This window comes from Ptychodera flava, chromosome 15, assembly GCF_041260155.1.
Source record: "Ptychodera flava strain L36383 chromosome 15, AS_Pfla_20210202, whole genome shotgun sequence".
Taxonomy (NCBI): domain Eukaryota; kingdom Metazoa; phylum Hemichordata; class Enteropneusta; family Ptychoderidae; genus Ptychodera; species Ptychodera flava.
Genome location: NC_091942.1, coordinates 25,699,397 through 25,718,773, shown reverse-complemented (window position 1 = coordinate 25,718,773; position 19,377 = coordinate 25,699,397). Strand labels below are relative to the sequence as shown.

The following is a 19,377-nucleotide window of genomic DNA, read 5'->3' as shown; positions in this document are numbered from 1 at the left end:
CTTTGCATCCGCTCTCACGAGTCCCATTACTTGGCACTGACCACCTGATTTTGGGGTGCATCCAGCTGCCCGGTCAAGAGACATTGGCAAGCGAAGATGCTGCCTTACCTGATCCCAACCGATTTTAAGTATTTTTTTCCAAATAAAATGAGGTGAACAAAATTCTTTAAAATCTACAAATGCAAATTTATGTAAATTTAACCAAATTTGGCAGATGAAATTACGAATCAAATTATCACAATATTTAAACCTCAGTAATATCGTATATTGCACGTTTCATACCTGAAACCTGGACTAAAAATAACATTTTCTGTCAGTGACTCCAATACGAATACGAATACGAATACGAAAACGAATACGAAAACGAATACGAAAATAACTTCAGCATCGTGTGACATTTAACCTTGTCAAATTTGAACCCCCTAGGAAGCTGGTTTTTATTCAATATGAGCGCAAAATTAACATTTCTCACCCATTTACATGGCGCATATTACCTATTCACCTGGAGATATTGTAAAAAGTAGTGTGGTGACACCCTTTTATTAAAAGTGTAAAATAAATGGTATTATGTCAGGATTTTATTCGCTAAGTTTGGTCAAAATGACACCATTCAAAGCGACAGGAAGAAAGTTCGAAAATTATGTAGTGATATAATTTCGATATCGTCATTTTGTAATTGATACTTATGTTGAAATTACTTTACAAACATCATGAAAACTATACATTCGATAGATACGGATCTTAATTCTTGGTATTTATTAAAATTAACTCATTTGCTAAGCGTTTTATAATTGCTTTCTTTAGTTTCAGTGAATTATATCATTTTTATTTATTTCTAACGACACCATTTTAACGTCCGTTTCCATGGAAACGAGCGTGGTGACCCCCATTTTTTATTTCATTTTTGCACTTGAACAACTTCCAGAATATTTGTGCAAAGTTTCAAGAAAATGACACCACAACTTAATTTTAACGTAATTCGTAGTACTTCACCTTAAGGGTGGGTCAGCGTGTTTTTGAATTACACCACGGGCTCATACTTGCCTAAAATACATCGTAAGCTTACAAGCCATGAATTTCATCATTGGGTTGCATTTTTCGACACACCCTTCGGGTGCCTGACTTAAATATATCAAACTTATATATCATAGATATTTGGATATTTGAAAATTGAAAATCTCTGCAAAGCATCATACCAGCCACAAAAAATTGCATCATGAAGTTAGTTTTTGACGCACCCTTCGGGCGCATAACTTTTAATATATCGAGATAAGCCACACAGAATCAGAGATATATGGGTGTTTGCAAACAGTCTGTTTTGCAATGTGAACTAATCATTATGAAATCTGCAGTTCAAATGAAAAGCATGACGAATTCCTGATTCTTTTCTGTTTTCTATATGAGAAATCAGCAACATGCACTAATATTTTACAATACATTTGATACAGTAACATATTTTAGAAAAAGTAAAATGACAAGTTATTTTTCGTTCTCATTGCATCAATGAGAACGAAAAATACATTGGTTTGCCTTAGTAAATGTGTATTTTCCGATTTATAAACATTTTGTCTCGGCTATAAAGGTATGCCTTTATTGGTGCCATAGATTTTACTACACAGAGTACTATGAAAGGTTTCTGATATGTTTTGGATTTTGGAACAGAAGCACAAAACTTATCCTAGAAATAAAATATGGAAATAAAAACGGAAAGATACGCTTTGACTTTAGTTCAGATTATTGCTTTATTTCCCTGTGTGTATACGTCTAAGTATTGTAGTATATTGGAATGTGCATGATAAGTATGTTGATTTCCGGCATTGTATCTCTCTTTGAATGAATACCAAACATAAAAACGCAATGCAGTATCAGATCGGATATGGCATCATGGTGTTGGGGCCACTATCCCCAACATCATCGTTAGGAAGCTTCATACCTGGACATTGCTGCATTGCGTCCCTGAGCAACACGCTTCAAGTTCTCTTGGCATCTGCCTGAGATCACAGTCACTCGTGAGCTATTCAGCTCTTGGACTATTCGCCCCATAGACGCTTGTACATAAGCAAGAAAAACACCTCGCTTGTGTACACTCGTCTATGGGGCGAATAGTCCAAGAGCTGAATAGCTCACGAGTGACTGTGCCTGAGACTCTAGGCCTGAACACCTAGACTTAAGCTTGTGTATTTGTGCGTACCGCGCGAGAAATATACATTCGGGCAATCTGGTATTCAAACTGCATTTTTCTACAGAAAAAGTAATTCTGTGTTAAGTGCGAAGGAGGAGCTCGAGCTCCAGTCGCATGCAATCAGATGCTATCAAGAACAAAATCCACATAGTTAACTGGGGATGGGGTACTGTATAAATAACTACACGGATATAAGATTATCGGTCTAGATTATGAATTGTTTCAAGGAATCTGGAATAGCATTGAGGACTGTTTCATACTCTGTCTTAATTTCCTCTTGCACATATCTATAATTTTGCAATTATTTCCCATTGTTGAAGCCAGTCATTTCTGTTATCATTCCATATTAAAATCTACTCTTTGACCATTTTTCATAAAAGAGGACACTTCCTTCATTCTTAATATTGCCATTATAACCACAGAACTTCACTAAGAAGATCCTGTTTTGATGTTGGTAAATTCAGTCTTATAAGTCTAAGTGACTTCCAGGTACTCAACACATTCAATACACCATTGGGATTCGGTTGTTGTTGACTTTGAAATTGAGATATGGAGATAGTGATAATCACGATTCAGTTTATTGTCAAAATTCGCAATGAAACACTTTAATAAGCTGGCCCCATTTAAGGGTCCCTTTATCTCAAATAATTCATAAGCACTTTAACCCCTTGACTACCTATGGCGCCGGATATATCCGGCGCCATATTGAATTACCATATACCTTGAGTGCCGGAAATATCCGGCACAATTAAATAGGCGTATTTGCTTTGTTTTTGTCGCTAAAACTCCCATAATTTCAGCGTCGGCAGGCAGCGTGACTAAGATTGATGTATTCCGATTGGCCTGAATGTGATTGCGCCCCCGTACATCCGAGTATAGCCAAAATCCGGAAGCAAATGTCGTGACCCATGACTTCGACCCTGAAAGGTCAGGCTGATGACAGAAGTGTCGCGCTGATTGTTTACAGTTTTCAGAAGTACGGACGATCGCAAAGATGTTTATTGTTTTGTTTTTTAATGAAATGAAATGTTTATTTATTGAAAACAAATGATTATATGTAAATATGTTCTATTAACAGTAATATTCGTGAATGAAACTAGACGAAATACAATTTTTTACTATAAGCCAGTGAAATTTTATAGCAGCCATATTATCAATATGACTGGTCACATGACTGGTCATGTGTTTGGTCATGTGATATGTTGTTCCCTGAAATGTATTTTTAAATATTGTGAATTATTTTTTGATAAATCATAACCATTTTAGATGCATGTTTCTGCAAGGAAGACATAAAGCAGGTGTTTACAAAATTAAAATTGTTGATTTTCAAATACAGAATCATGTCAGATGCTGATGTTTGTGGTTCATTTACTTTGCCTTTTGTGAGAAAAATCTTAAATAAGTACATCTATAAATAAAGTAAAGGGTAGTTATTATTACATAAATGTAAAGACAATGCCATGAAAATTGCAACTGTATTCAAATTTGCGTCATTTTATGGATTCAAAACACGTCCTGATGCTTCAAATATTCATATTCTTTGCCAACTCTGGTCACATGATGTGTCATGTGATCAGTCACGTGACCTGGAAATACAAAACTTATGTATGAAAAAGTGGGAAATTTCATGCTGATTCAGAAAATATATGGTTTATTGGTACTTACTTAATTTTTACTCTAAGCAGTGTTCATGCAATGACCACACCCAAGATTTTATCAATATTTACATAAGGGGCCTGGTATATAGGAATACATTGGCCTTGGTAGTCAAGGGGGGTTAATTGGGGTGCACTAATTTTTTCTTCAATGTCGACAACTTTTTTTGCCACACATTCATTCATATCTTTGAATGAAAGTGCCCCTTTTATAACTTCTCGTTTGCCTCTCAAATAAAATTCCATAATTTACTACTTGCTTCATTTATAATAATGCAAATGATGCCAGGTACCATAATTTTGGATGCAGCTAGCATATTAGCTACCACTGCCCTGCCTGAGACCCCTGTGGTCAGCCCTGTATAAGAGCGCCACCATGCACCACATAAGTCCCTTAATTTTTTTTAAAATCATGCTCTTTTTTGTGGTGGAAAAATTCTTCAGATAATTGTCATTCAGCATGTGCTACACGCAAACGATTATTCATGCAGATTTAGTCAGTATTTGCTATAGAGAAACCTTCAAAGTTCAACCCTTTTGTGTGTTTTTGTGTTGGGATTTGTTGGATAGATGGCATTCTACGTAAAATATTGTTGAATGTTAAAAATGTGTTGCTGTTGTTTTTAAGGCTGTTTTTTTGAGAAAAAAGAATTGAAAATGCCATTCTACGTGCAAAATAATACATAATGACTTGATATGTTGTTTTATCATTATTGACGTGTTTCTACTTGTTCACCCACCCATTCTTGTGTTATAGTCGTATCTCGCCGGTCTGGGGAGTGTACTCACTGCTGAGAGGTACTTCGAGATCTTTGACAGAGTAGAGACTCACAAAGTGGTTGGATATCAATGATGGTGGTTTATTACTGAAGTGTAAAGTTTACACATCTGATGCCCAGCTACCTCCGACTGAAAATAGTGGGTGATCATCCCTTTGAAAAAAGAAATCGTAACATCCTAATTAGATTAAATTAGTTAATCCTCCAATGTTCCCTTCAAGAAATACATTACTAAACTTTCTCTGATAGGATATTGATCATATAAAATCATACATGATCTGCATAGGTGACATCATCGTTATACAACATTTCCCTTATGTAATCGTCCCAGGGTCCTGTCTGGAATTTAAATATTGACTATAAGAATTCACTTAACTGCCTTGACACTAGATGTCACTATCTTTATCCTTGATACTTAGGTGTCAATGACGTAAATACATTAAATGTCCCTAACAACGGAGTTTGAACCAAGATGTGTTAGATATCACTAATAAAAGTGTCTATCTTTATCCTTGATACTTAGGTGTCAATGACGTAAATACATTAAATGTCCCTAACAACGGAGTTTGAACCAAGATGTGTGAAAATTCATAACGATCATTAACCCTTACACAGACTTGAATAGTTCAGCCCTTTCGTTCACTGACCTTTGTACAGATTCCGAAATTACAAAAACGATATCAGTAAGCCAAAGAAAATTTAGTCTGTAACACTTGCATTCATCATTGCAATATTATGCTGTGAAAAAAACGAACCTGATGTGGCCTGCACCTGTTCACCTTGATCTTAAAAGGCAAATACAACTTTCTATTTTGACAACCATACCACAGTTTCAATGTTTTACCTAGTGTACCTGCTTGGTTTGTATGCAGGAAACAAGTAGAAAACAGGCTCTATAATTTTATAATTTTCAAGTGATCAGAATACAAAAGTTCTGAAAAGATAAGATAATCACAACTTCCAGTATATAAGGGATACAGTCACTCTAAATGTATAAATAAAATAAAAATGTGCCTGGAGGATGTACTAAAAATACAGAAAGTTGCTTACTGTCGGTAAAATCTAAAAAAAATTCAAGATTTTTTAAGATTTTTGCAGATTTTTTTTTTACGCATTTGTATTCTTATTTATTTGTTTTTTATTTTGCAAACTAGTTTGAAGATTTTTTTTCCCTAACTTTCTGCTCTGAATATTTATTTTCTGTTTTTTACCACCCCCTCCCAAGTTGATGGTCCGTCCCTTATTACGTTATTTTACTCGTGCACTGATTCACAGTCAAAAGAATGCTGGTGTAGTGCCGGTGCCCTACTGCATGGCCTGGTACACGCCAAACAATGTAGCGCGATATTATTGCGATACAGAAAAACGTGTAGCGAGATGTTGCGATAGAAAAACTTGAAGTACGATATTTGCGCACGGTAATCGAAATACAGCCAACCCCCCCCCCCCCCAAGTTGCTTATGGGGACCGTTCAGTTTTTACAGTCGGGGGGGGGGGCGGCAAAATCTTGTCGCCGGTGTTCAAAAAAATATAGACCCCCCTGAATTTTTCGTGAAAAAAAGATGATCCCCCTTTGTCAGACGAAGAAATTTGATGACCCCCCCCCCCCCCCTGCGCTGAAAAATAACCAAAGTCCATATGTCAAATTTGCCCGCACGGTCTGGATTTGAACTCTGGTACGCAGCACTTTATTCATGTAGCAGAGATGCCAGTGCACAAACTTCTCAGCCACATCCATGCAAACGTCTGTTAATTAAGACGACTTTATTGGAGTGGTTCGCCAAAGGCAGCCCTCCGGCAGCCCTCCGGTAAAGAGGGTCATGAGCCATTACGTAAAGTCAACTTTATTCTAGTGGGCCACCAAAGGTGGCCCACTGTTAAAGAGGGTCGATCATGGCCATTGCATAAAGTAAACTTTAGTGGACAGGGCCGCTGGTGGCGTCCGGCCGTTAAGATGGTCATGGGGTATTACAATAAAGTCAATTTATTGTAGTGGGCGCACAGGCGGCCCCGCCGCAGGCGGCCCGCCGGTAAAGAGGGTTGATCATGGCCATTGCATGAAGTAAACCTAATTGGAGTGGGCCGCCAAAGGCGTCTGCCCGTTAAGAGGGTCATGGGTAATACATAAAGTATATTTATTGTAGTGGGCCGCCGTAGGTGGCCCGCCGGTAAAGAGGGTCGATCATGGCCATGGCATAAAGTGAACTTTATTGTAGGTATTATGTTTTTGAAAATGTGGTGACCCCTCTTTCCTACAGTGAAAAAGCGATGACCCCCCCCCCCTTCGTGGATTCCAAAATTACGATGACCCCCCCCCCCCGGATTTTGCCGGCCCCCCCGGCCGTGAAAAACTGAACGGTCCCTTACCGTGAGCGTCCCTTACCGGCCCCTTTACGCCCTGTCGGCATGTCAAGGGCGCCACCACTGGCATTATTTGGAATGTGAGTGGCGACTGATTCTGATTCTGAGACCAACTTTGCGGGCGATCGCGTCACACGAACAACAGAAGACCCCGAGGAATGAATGTGTGCTGTCGTCAACTTCATTCGCTGTTTTGATCGTCATTGACGCTACTCGACGTTCACCATACACACACGTCTGAATTCTGTCTACGAATCGCGGGTTGTGCGCTGTAAAGGCAAAAGTACAGTCAAGGCTTTTAGTGAGTTAGTCGCATTTGCAGATCAAGTAAAGGCGATTCCCGCGTAACCGACCCCAAATGACTACTATTACGACAACAAGGTTTGTAGATGTTCATCATAATATTTATCGACAAGCCTATACCTGCTGTGATGAGAAGCTCGCATTTAAACTAAAAGTGACTTGCGACATTTACGAGAGCGATTGTTAAAACTTGTCCTGCCAGCCTCCGGTGTCACAGCTACTGGGTAGTGATACAACGTGGAACTTGAAGACAACACCTCGTACCACTTGTACCAACGCATCTGGACCAGGAAATCAGGTACCAACGCACTACACGCTGCAATATTATATAGATCATGTTTCAAAGAAAGTCATTGCTGTGATATTTTCACGAAAAGGTTGTAAGTGTAAGAATTCGTGAGTTGCGAGATAAGGCCAAAAAAAAAAAAAATGTGCTGTTCCGATTACATGGTTTTCAAAAATAGGGTAGGTAGGTAGGGAAATTTTTTTTTTTTCATTTTTTTTTTATTTCTCAATGTGCATTTTGTACACGTTCAAACAAACTACCAGTGAACAATTTCCTCATGAAATGCACTCAAATTGAATACCAATATATTAAAATAAAATATTCATCAGTAGAATTGAAGTGTGTGGTTTATTAGACTGCCACGGAAATTGATATGGCTGAATATGGCTGAGTACACGTTATGTCCTTTGACAGGAAAGTGAACTGTTTATCCAAAGGTAAATCCTTAGCTTTTTGCAGTCACTCGCAAGAAAAACGCACATAATTTACGTTGAAGTTGTTTGTAGCCTCGCCAACCTGTATATTTGTCTGTTGTACTTCCCAACCACGGCCCAGCAGCATCACTGGCACATTCAACTCGAATAGAGTACATTTTACATTCAGAAAATCCTGGATGGTGTTCCTCCAAAAGTTCTTTGAATGTTCGGTTCTGTTTAACAGAAGACAAAATCAACCTTTCTTCGCCATGATCGCATTTGCGAAACAAAATTGAGTACACGTTATGTCTGATATCCATCGCGAGTCACCATTTTGTTTGAAACGAGGCCTGCTATACCAGGCCCTTTTTTGTTCTTGGTTAAACTTACTTGAATTGTATGTTTTCTTGAAGATCTTGTCTCAGGATTCAAAAAACTGTTTGAATGATGGTTCTATCTTGTCTACTTCCAGGGTTATGATTTTTTTAGAATTAAAATATGCTCGATTTTTTGACAAATGGTCAAAAAATTTCAACATATGGCTAAGAGTCATTTTGTGGGTATCCCTATGAAAAAATATAGTTGTATAATAACATTAATTCTCTAACTAATCTGCTTTAAAATACTTTTTGTGCAATATATTGTAAGAGTACGGTAAAAGGAGCTTTTGTTTTCTTTTACACAGAGACTTGAAAATGCCAAAAATTTTGTGAGACAGAGTTGAAAATTGGACGGCACCGTGTATACTACCAGTCAAAAGCTATTTTTTGCCATTTTCAAACTACTGTAACTTTCAGAGTTTTTAAGCTAGCTCTGTCAAATTTTGGACAGTTAAACTTGAGTAATAACAAAAAAGAATAAATATATTTTAGATCTGTAAAATTTCTTAAATGTTACATTTGAGAAATTCTGATATTCAAAAAACGAAAAATCAAGGAATATGAATAAAATAAGTCATTGTTCAACTGATCAACTCACAGTACAGAATAATCCCCCTGGAGCTGTCCTTTTTTACACAAGAATATTACTCCCCCCTAAAAAGCTGTCATCTTGTTGTACTCAATTTTCCTTTAGCATTGAAATCTAGAGTCAGGGTTATGATTTTTTCCTTTCCTTTCCTTAGATTTTTCATTCTCTCTTCATTTGCCCGTCTTTCAACTTGTCTTGTTTATCAATTCCCGATTCCTGCACTACCCCCGTCTGTCATTTTCCCCAGTTTACGTTAATGCTGTTTAAAAATAAAGGTTGTTTACATCGCATGCTGACTTTATTCCCATACATCATTGAAAGAGTATTCATTTCTGTTGTCAAATATCATTTTGTAAATTTTGTGTAACATCAACAGATGAAAACTGAACACAGTTTAATGTTCGCAAATCTACCAGGGTTCACGTTTGAAAACAGCTGATTTTAGCGTTGGCAGTTAGGGGCTGTTCAACGAAGTACGTACGTACGGCAAAATTCACGGTAAATTCCGAACGCACAGATTTTGAAACTACTCAGAACTGACCTTAACACACAGTTTTTGGTGTACGGGTTTATATTTTAATGATAGAATGACTATAAAAAGTAAAATTGACCAAAATTTTGCTCGATTCACTATCACAAAACACTTCCGGGTTTTCACTTGGCCTGCATAATATGGCCGCGCTGTGCATGGCGCGGTTCGGAAATGACAACAAGAATGTAAATCAAATGAAAGATTACATCAAAAAAAGGCCATGAAAATGCTTTGAACTTTCCACAAATTTAATATAACAGTTGCTGTTTGGTATACTAACTCCGATCACTGAAAATTGTCCCTGCATTTTAGCGAAAACCTACCTACAAAACGCCGTTTAGTTTAGGCACTGAACAACATAGTGTAACGAGCCATTCCATTCTAACATAGGAAGTAGTGGCCTGAGAAATGTGCGTGCCGCAGTACGGCACACTGTATATGGCGAAAAATAATGCTTGATTTTGAGCGCTAAAATGACGCGATATTTTTTTCTTTATTTTCAAAAAAATCCCATGGTAGAACGAGCAGTTTAATTGGAATTTTTTTTATCGAAAATTTTATTGAATTAGACCTAACACTTTTTGAAATACAGCAGTTTGAAAACCAGAAACCGTTCAGTGTGCAACAACTGTCAGTGTCGTGTCGCAAGTTTTCATGAGCGTGGTCTGGCATCACTTCTATAAGAATGATGTATTAGTTCTCGCGTGATTCGCGCGATTTGTCATAGTTCTCGCGTGATTTCATGCGTTTCACGTTTTTTCATATCGTTATTTTTACTTCCGGGTTTACGAGGCTCTAAAAAGTCTAGGGTCGGGGGGTTAAAATTGGGGTAGGTCGGGTAATCGGAACAGCACATATTTTTTTTTTGGCCTAAGCTTACAAATTGCACACTTTGGGCCTAAGTAAGAAAGGGAGCGTTCAGACTTGGTTCAAGTCGGTGAATTTCCAAAAATAAAATCATTTGCAGTAGTTTTTCATGTGTCTCTCCTTTTTCATACAAACATATTTGGAATTTGGCAGCCCGGGCCAGGTTTTACCCAAGATTGAACGCGTCACCCTTGAGTCTGAGCAGCGGAGAGTTAGTTTCCGCCGGATTCCGGGAGAAACTCCCCTGTAAGCGTATACCGGTATAGCGTTCACCCCACTCACGCGTTTCATACGAAAACAGAACACAAATCATCGGGTTCACCCCACTCAAACATTCACAAATCACAGACTTGAACCAAGTCTAGGGAGCGTTCAGTTATTATAGCCGTGGAATGGCCGGCAAATTCCTCCGGTCGATCAGTTAAAATAAGTGAACCCACTACCCATTGCCCCTAAAAATTGATGACACGCTCCTTTGAAGAAGATAAAAAATTTCATGACCCCTACCCGCCTTAAAAACATTGCTTGAGTAAGTATTGATCCAATTTTGAATGGTAACACTGCATGGCCATCACCGGTTCAAATTAATACAATGTAATTTTAGAAAAGGGATTTTTCGAAGATTCTCATCTCCTTCCAGAACTTCTATACACTGTATACTGCGTCTCCAAAGGTTCAAAAAGTTCTTCATCACTTGTACTGCTGCAAATTTCAAGGATTCCGACATCATTCTCTCTGCAAAAAGCTCTCAGTACAATACAGCTGGTATGTCACTGGCACTATCTGTGTTTTGAACACCAAATTTGCGATCTTTCTCGGAGTTTCATTGTTTTTTCTGTTCTCTCCAGAATACATCGCAGGTAACTGCTTTGATTAGTCCCCACGGACACCAGGACTTACAGGTTTGGTCATGTCCGTGCGTCCGTCCGTTCACGCAGATATCTCAGAGATGCCTGGAGCAATTTCGTTCAAACTTGGTACAAGGATTATTACCTATGCCATACATATGCACGTTGATTTGTTTTACGATCCGATACAATATGGCCGTCTGGTGGCCATTTTGTTTCCTACATTTGATGTCGGTGTGTACGTTCATGCAAATTTCTCAGTGATGCTAGGAGCGATTCCATTCAAATTTGGTACATAGATTACTCTATATGTTATACATAAACACATTGATTTTTGTTTTGATCAGGTCTAAAATGGCTGCCTGGCGGCCATTTTGTTTCCTATATTTGATGAGTGAGCGTTTGTTCACGTAAATTTCTCAGCGATGCCAGGCGCGATTGCATTGAAAGTTGGTACATCCATTAATCCCTATCACGTATATATGCATGCCAATTTTTGTAATGATTCGATCATAAATGGCTGTGTGACGGCCGTTTTTTTCCCTGTATTTGGTATCCATCCACAGGCTCCCCAGGTATGATCCACAGGTGTTCCAGGATGAAATTAATATTAATGCTGTGTCCATTCATAGGGGCTCATGAATGCAGATATCTGAGATATGCCTGTGCCAATTCTTTTTTGTTCCAACAGACACTGTCCGGGGGACTTATAGATTTGGTCATGTCCGTGCGTCCGTCCGTGCATCTGTTCACACAGATATCTCTGAGATGCCTGGAGTGATTTCATTCAAACTTGGTACAAGGATTACTTCATATGTCATACATTAATGCACGTCGATTTGTTTTGTGCTACGATCCAATATGGCCGCCATGCGGCCATTTTGTTATGATTTTTTCATGTACTGAGCCATAACTCAGGGACATCTCAACCGATTTTATTCAAAGTTGGTACAAGGACATTGATCTATATCATACATATGCACGTCAATTTGTTTCACGATATTATCCAATATGGCCGCATGGAGGCCATTTTGTTACATTTTTTTCATGTACGGAGCCATAACTCAGGCATGTCTCAACCGATTTTATTCAAAGTTGGTACAAGGACATTGACCTATGTCATGCATATCCACATTGATTTGCTTTGTCATAGGATCCAATATGGTCTCCGTGCGGCCATTTTGTTTTTAGATTTTTTCATGTACAGAGCCATAACTCAGGCACATTTCAACCGATTATATTCAAAGTTGGTACAAGGATATTGACCTATATCATACATATGCATGTCAATTTGGGAACACGATATGATCCAGTATGGCCGCATGGCGGCCATTTTGTTACAATTTTTTCATGTCCTTAGCCATAACTCAGACATGTATCATCGGATTTTATTCAAAGTTGGTATAAGGACATTGACCAATGTCATAAATATGCATGTCAGTTGGTTTCACAATCAAATGCAATATGGCTGCCTTGTGGCCATTTTGTTATGATTTTGTCATCTCATGAGCCATAATTTGGAGATGTATCAACTGATTTTTTTCAAATTTGGCACAAGGACATTGACCTATCATGTCATAAATATGCATGTCTATTGGTTTCAGAGTCCAATGCAATATAATGGCTGCCTGGTGGCCATTTTGTGACGATTTTTTCATGTACAGAGCTACCAGGTATAACTCAGACATATTTCCACCAGTATCATTCAAAGTTGGCACAAGGACATTGGCCGATGTCATACATATGCACATCAATTTGTTTAACGGCATGTGGCAGTATCATGTCAATTATTGAATTTTCGTAATTAATCTGATATGTCAAGAAATACTGCATCAAATTTCATGAAACTTGGTAGAGATGTTAAGCTCACATTGCTTTAACAGTGAAAAAGACATTTATCAGTGTCAAGTTAATTAATTTGTAATTACATATGTAATGAACTTTCCTAATTAGAGTGATATATCCACAAATACTGCGGTAACCCTTTTCCTGCCAAGTCCATATTTCACCATCAGGTCAAGATGATTAAAAATAATGAAACACAACATATTCCATATGGTGTATTTAACATAACATTGAACATTTGAAGGCTGTTGAAAACACAAATACTGTAAACTTGATTTTGTTTTACTAAAGACGCTACAACAGACCAAGCCAAGTGGGTGAAAATACATCATGCTTTGGCTCAATACCGCTTTTTACTGACTTGGCTAATGGGGAAGTGATGCTGTCTGGCAGGAAAAGGGTTAAGGTTGATGAAACTTGGTACAGATTTTGATCTCATAGTGTTGTAAATACAAATCAATGACACTTAGTGGTATCATTTATAGATATAAATTAATTGCTAGTTTGCATTTACATAATGGATATTTTTTTATGTTGAATGTCCAAAGTACTGCATCAAACTTTATGAAATATGGTACCGGTGATAATCTGTCAGTGTTAGGATAGGATGCAAAAATGTTTGGCAGCATCCTGTCGATTAAGTACTAATTGATTCATTTTAATGACCTTTTGTAATTAGTATGGCGGCTTACATTGGTTTTTTGTTTTCACTACCATGCAGGGCTTGACAATTTTTTTTCCAGTTCACTTGTCCGTCGGACAAGTGGATTTTCAATTTCACTTGTCCTCTCAAAAATTTTACTTGTCCTCCATTTGTAATAATCAAGACCAAAATACTTGCGACGAATTCCGTAGCGGCTTTCAGGGCTTTCTTATCTTGGTAATTTTCGCCGATGTTTACGCCGATTTTTTTCAAAAGTTTACATTGAAGTAGGCCTGCGTACGGTCTGTGTGTTCTTGGCGTTATACGGCCTCCACCACAAGAGGCCGTATAACGCCGGGAACACACAGACCTGTACGCAGAGCTAACATTGAATTTGAAGGTACATATCATACATCGGCTTCCCGTGTTTGGCAAGCATAAATGCCGTCGTAAAAAGATTGGTCAGTTTCTGTCGCTGGTCCTCGTCATTCGGTTCACGCATTGCGAGTGCATGCGATCGGATTGTTGGCAAGTGAAACCGTACTATCGGGCTCAGCGGGACCCACAAAATTTCCACAATCATTGTCCCCGTCACGATCTCATCTGCGATGTGCCAAACAGTCCAAATGCGGTTGACTAAACTCGTGAGACCTTATCGATTCAACGCGAAACATGTCGTATCTGTCAAGCAAAGCATTTCGCTTGGTTTGACCATGGAGGTAGTCTCTTCCTACATCCATGCTTTGGCAATGGTGGGGTATTTGAGACACGACGTACTGAACATTTTGGAACCGTCATTTCAACCAGGCCACTGTGCTTTCCAAATTCCATTTCGGGAGATAACATCTACGGCGTTTTTCCTCATCATAACGCTTATGTTAGATCTTTTGTCAGAAACATCGTTCTAAATCATCACATCGAGTCGTCGATCACGCTGGCCCTCGTGGCGCCGTCGTAAATAATCACAATGTCGTTTCTCAGAGTTACACAATGCCCATCGTCGTAAACTACGTGCCTCTTTACGGCAACAACTTTGCTTGATTTTTGCGTAGGTCTGCGGAGCGGAAATTACGTTCTGGCTCGCGAAAATGCACAATGCCTTGTTTGCATTAGTGGAGATATTACCGTAAAATACTCATATTTACAGCGATCACTCCACAAACTATCTGCCAACAATGTTCGTCTACCTCGCGAGGCCGCATAAAGTGATTTTTAAGTACTGCATGGTCGATTGCCAATAAGCGCTATGGCATTGGGTTTTGCAATTTTTTACCAATTTGTTGGGGCGGAGCAGTCAGCATACAACAAAGAAATGCTGTTTACGCCAAATTTTAAGCGACTTTTTAATTGGACGATGAAACAATTTCATGTCGATCATCGAAAAATTGCAACATTGTGTGAGTCGGCAAGTGAATCGCAGAAGAACGTCACAATTGTATCTAAAAAAAGTCAGTGATTGACATTTATTTTGTGTGAACGACAACGCAAATCGGGCGACACGTGCACAAACTGCAACTTAGGTTCGCGTTGATTGCGCCAGAAGTTGTATAAACAACTTGTCCGGCGGGCGACCAGATTTTATTTTTGACTTGCCCGAACGTAAATTTCACTTGTCCCGGGCGTCGGGCGATAGAATTGTCAAGCCCTGCCTGGAACTCATTTTTGCCATTAAGCCCCTCTGTATCACAGTATTTTTAATCACAGACCTAATTAATGAAGAGGACTCTTTCCTCTCAGAGGACTTGTAATTAAAGTAAAAGTGGGGACTGTGTCATTGTCAATGACTGGTTTTGTCTGCTTTGTTCCCTTTGGTTGATAAATTGTGATGAATTGAGGAGTTGTTTAGACTGCCTGCGGGACAGTAGTTACTGGCTGGTGTTGGCCATCGCATTCATCCCAAGATCTATGCGAAAGCCCACTTCTAATAAGTGATAAGTGTGCTGTTCTATTTTGATATTTATATGCCCACAGACTTGGAGCAAGTCTAGTACTTGTCCAGTTCTCATACATATAATATTGTTTACTTCTCAACAGATATTGAACCAATATCTACATGACCATTTCCGTGATCTCTTCTTGGACCACACATCCTAGCATTTCTGTTGATATACGTCTACCAGGTTGGTTGAAAACTTTGTAACATTCAACAACATTTCCACCAGATTGTCAAAGTTAAAGAAGATTAGGCCAAGAAAGATAAGAAGTTTGTTTTTCATCCCAGACATTTTGCAAAAATGATGAGGTGACACGTTTTTTTCTCAATTTTTTGTATTCTTAAACCAACTAGAATGCAAGAATGCTCAAAAAACATGAAAACAACACGCAAATGCACGCAGAGATAAATGCACAGCAGTGTTGCTGTAGTATTTTTGTATAGCAGCAGTTCTGTGGTTTGACCTTTTATGCAGCAATGCACAGTTTTGACAGCCTAATAGAACAGTGACAGTTCTTGATGGAATGTTAGTGTCAGTTATTTTGTTTACAGTTCTGTTATATACAGCACTGTGTGAAGTGTTGTATTTAGTCCATTATGTTCAGTTTTATATATAATTGTAAATATTTGTGTTGCTTTGGTAAGATCTGAGTATTGACCAGAACCAATTATTGATGGACAAATGAAGTTTATTCTGTTCTTTTAGTGAGAACCATTCTCTTTCATTTGCAATACTGTGGATGATTTCCACAACAAGTAATACAGGTTGGATAAACATCAACGGCTGCTTCTCCAGTGATCAATGAACTGCTATCAGCACAGTAGTAATTTAGCTTGACTGCACTCCAAGCAAAGGCAGTAGAAGTTGTCATTTCCCTAATAGGTGTTTGCCACAGTTGCCCTCACCCTCACTCTCACCCTCAAGGGTGTATGCTGCAACAGAAATACTAACAATCTGCACATATGCCTATATTTCAGGCTACTCAAGGTTGTCAGTTGCAAGGACTTTTCCTCAAGGTCAGCTGTAAAGTGGAACCATGACAAAATGTGACTGAGAAGTCAAACATCTTTAACATGAACATTTGTCGTTCAACAACGTGAGAGGAGCTTTACTGTATCATAGTATACAAAGTCAGGTGCCCGGCCGAATTATACAAAAGAGCACCTCAGTGTTTGCAAAGAATAAGCAAATAGTTTTAAAACAGAATGTGTGAAATGCCTTTTGACCACAAAGTGAGTAGTAAGAACTTTGTATAGAGTGGTAATCTGACAACACGCCATGTTTTGGGAGAAGTGAAAGTCTCAAGGTGCACATGAGGATTCATGTATACAAATTGTGTGGCAAGGGGTTTGCACAAAATGGAAATCTGAAAGTTCACATGACGACACATACAGATAAAAAGCCATTTGTCTGCAGTGTGTGCGGTGAGGGGTTTGCAAAAAGTAGAAATCTCAAAAGACACATGAGAGTACATACAAAAGAAAAGCCATTTGTCTGCAGTGTGTGTGGTAAGAGATACGCATGCAGTGGACATCTCAAGGTTCACTTGAGGATACATACAAAAGAAAAACCATTTGTCTGCAAAGTGTGTGGTAAAGGGTTTGCACAAAGTGGAAGTCTGAAAATGCACATGAGAACACATACACAAGAAAAACCATTTGTCTGCAATGTTTGTGGTAAGAGGTTTACACGTAGAGAACATCTCAATGTTCACTTCAGGACACATACAAAAGAAAAGCCATTTGTCTGCAAAGTGTGTGGTAAAGGGTTTGCACAAAGTGGATATCTCAAGGTTCACATGAGGACACATACAAAAGACAAGCCATTTGTCTGCAAAGTGTGTGGTAAAGGGTTTGCACAAAGTGGATGTCTCAAGGTTCACATGAGAATACATACAAAAGAAAAGCCATTTGTATGCAAAGTGTGTGGTAATAGATTTACATGCAGTGGATCACTCAATATTCACTCAAGGACACATACAAAAGAGAAGCCATTTGTCTGCATAGAATGTGGTAAGGTGTTTGCACAAAGTGGACATCTGAAAACCCACACAAGAATACATACAAAAGAAAAGTCATTTGTCTGCAAAGTGTGTGGTAAGAGATGCCTACATGGTGGACATCTTAACGTTCATATTAGGACACATACAAAAGAAAAGCCATTCATCTGCAAAGTGTGTGGTAAGGGGTTTGCGCAAAGTGGACATCTGAAAATCCACATGAGAACGCATACAAAAGAAAAGCCATTTGTCTGCAAAGTGTGTGGTAAGAGATGCCTACATGGTAGAAATCTTAACGTTCATATTAGGACACATACAAAAGAAAAGCCATTCGTCTGCAAAGTGTGTGGTAAGGGGTTTGCGCAAAGCGGAAATCTGAAAATCCATATGAGAATACATACAAAAGAAACGCCATCTATTTGCAGTATTTGTGGTAAGGGGTTTGCGCAAAGCGGACATCTGAAAATCCATATGAGAACACATACAAAAGAAAAGCCATTTATTTGCAGTATTTGTGGTAAGGGGTTTGCGCAAAGCGGACATCTGAAAATCCATATGAGAACACATACAAAAGAAAAGCCATTTATTTGCAGTATTTGTGGTAAGGGGTTTGCGCAAAGCGGACATCTGAAAAGTCACATGAGAACACATACAAAAGTAAAGCCATTTGTCTGCAAAGTATGTGGTAAGGGGTTTGAAAAAAGTGGAAATCTGACTTCCCACACGAAAACACATACATAAGGAAAAGCATTCCTCTGCTAAGTGTGCGGTGAGAGCTTTGCAATGAGGGGGCATCTCAACATTCATACCAGGACACATGCGAACGAAAAGCCATTTGTCTCCAAATTGTGTGGTAAGGGGTTCCCAGGTAATGGAAAGCTGGACATTCTCAGGACAGACACACACAAAAAACATTTGTCTGCGAAGTGTGTCGTAATGGATGTCTAAATGGTGGACATTTCAAGGTTCACATGAAGACACATGCAGCCATTTGTCTGCAGTGTGTGCGGTAAGGGTTTGCACAAAAGTGGAAATCTGAAAATCAATCAATCAGCAAACAGTTTATGTAGCGCCAAAACCCAATAACAGTGTTTTGTTCAATGTAGTTTCTATTTTCTCATGAACGATTGATGGTCTGTCTTTAGCCTGAAAAGAGCCTTTTCTGCATTAAATATCCATGTACATACTAGGAAGACATGCTATAAATTTATTGTAATTTGGGTGAACAACCTTAAATTTGGATTTTTGGTTCGTGTAACTTTCAGGAAATACTCTTTTTAAGTAGTGAAATGTAAATAATACAGCACTAAAAATTACTGAAACATTTCTTATAAAAGAAAGAATACTAAATCCAAAACTTAGAAAGGAAGGAACCCGAACTCATTTTGATATAGACCATAATAGCTTGTACACAAAGTACAGATTTGTAAGGAATGCATTGCACCCTAAGCTACAAATTTAGGGAGCCGTCATTATTGACAGCCTAGGGGTTTGGAGGAATCAGAGGGGGTACACTCAAAAACTTGAAAGATAGAAGGGGGTTGCTCAAAATGTGGAAAGAAAGAAGGGGGTTACTCAAGTTTTGGTGCACTTTGAATTGAAACACCTCTCAGATTGCACCATTTCACACACCAATATCTCAAAACTTTCGATGCAAGAGGGGGACACCCCTCTCGTGCTCTCCCCTTGGGATGTTCTGACAGTTTTACTTAGTAACAATACAAATTACAAACACCTCTAAGGTTGCACCAGACTGCA

The 19,377-nt window shown here is 38.7% G+C and overlaps 1 long non-coding RNA gene across 1 annotated transcript; it reads left to right on the top strand.

The window, feature by feature from the left end:
* Positions 1-7,062: 7,062 nt before the first annotated feature.
* LOC139151675 (uncharacterized) lies at positions 7,063-18,022 on the top strand. The gene is made up of 3 exons (XR_011556471.1): positions 7,063-7,578; positions 15,721-15,806; positions 16,598-18,022. It is a non-coding gene; the product is annotated as an uncharacterized lncRNA (long non-coding RNA).
* The last annotated feature ends 1,355 nt before the right edge of the window (positions 18,023-19,377 follow it).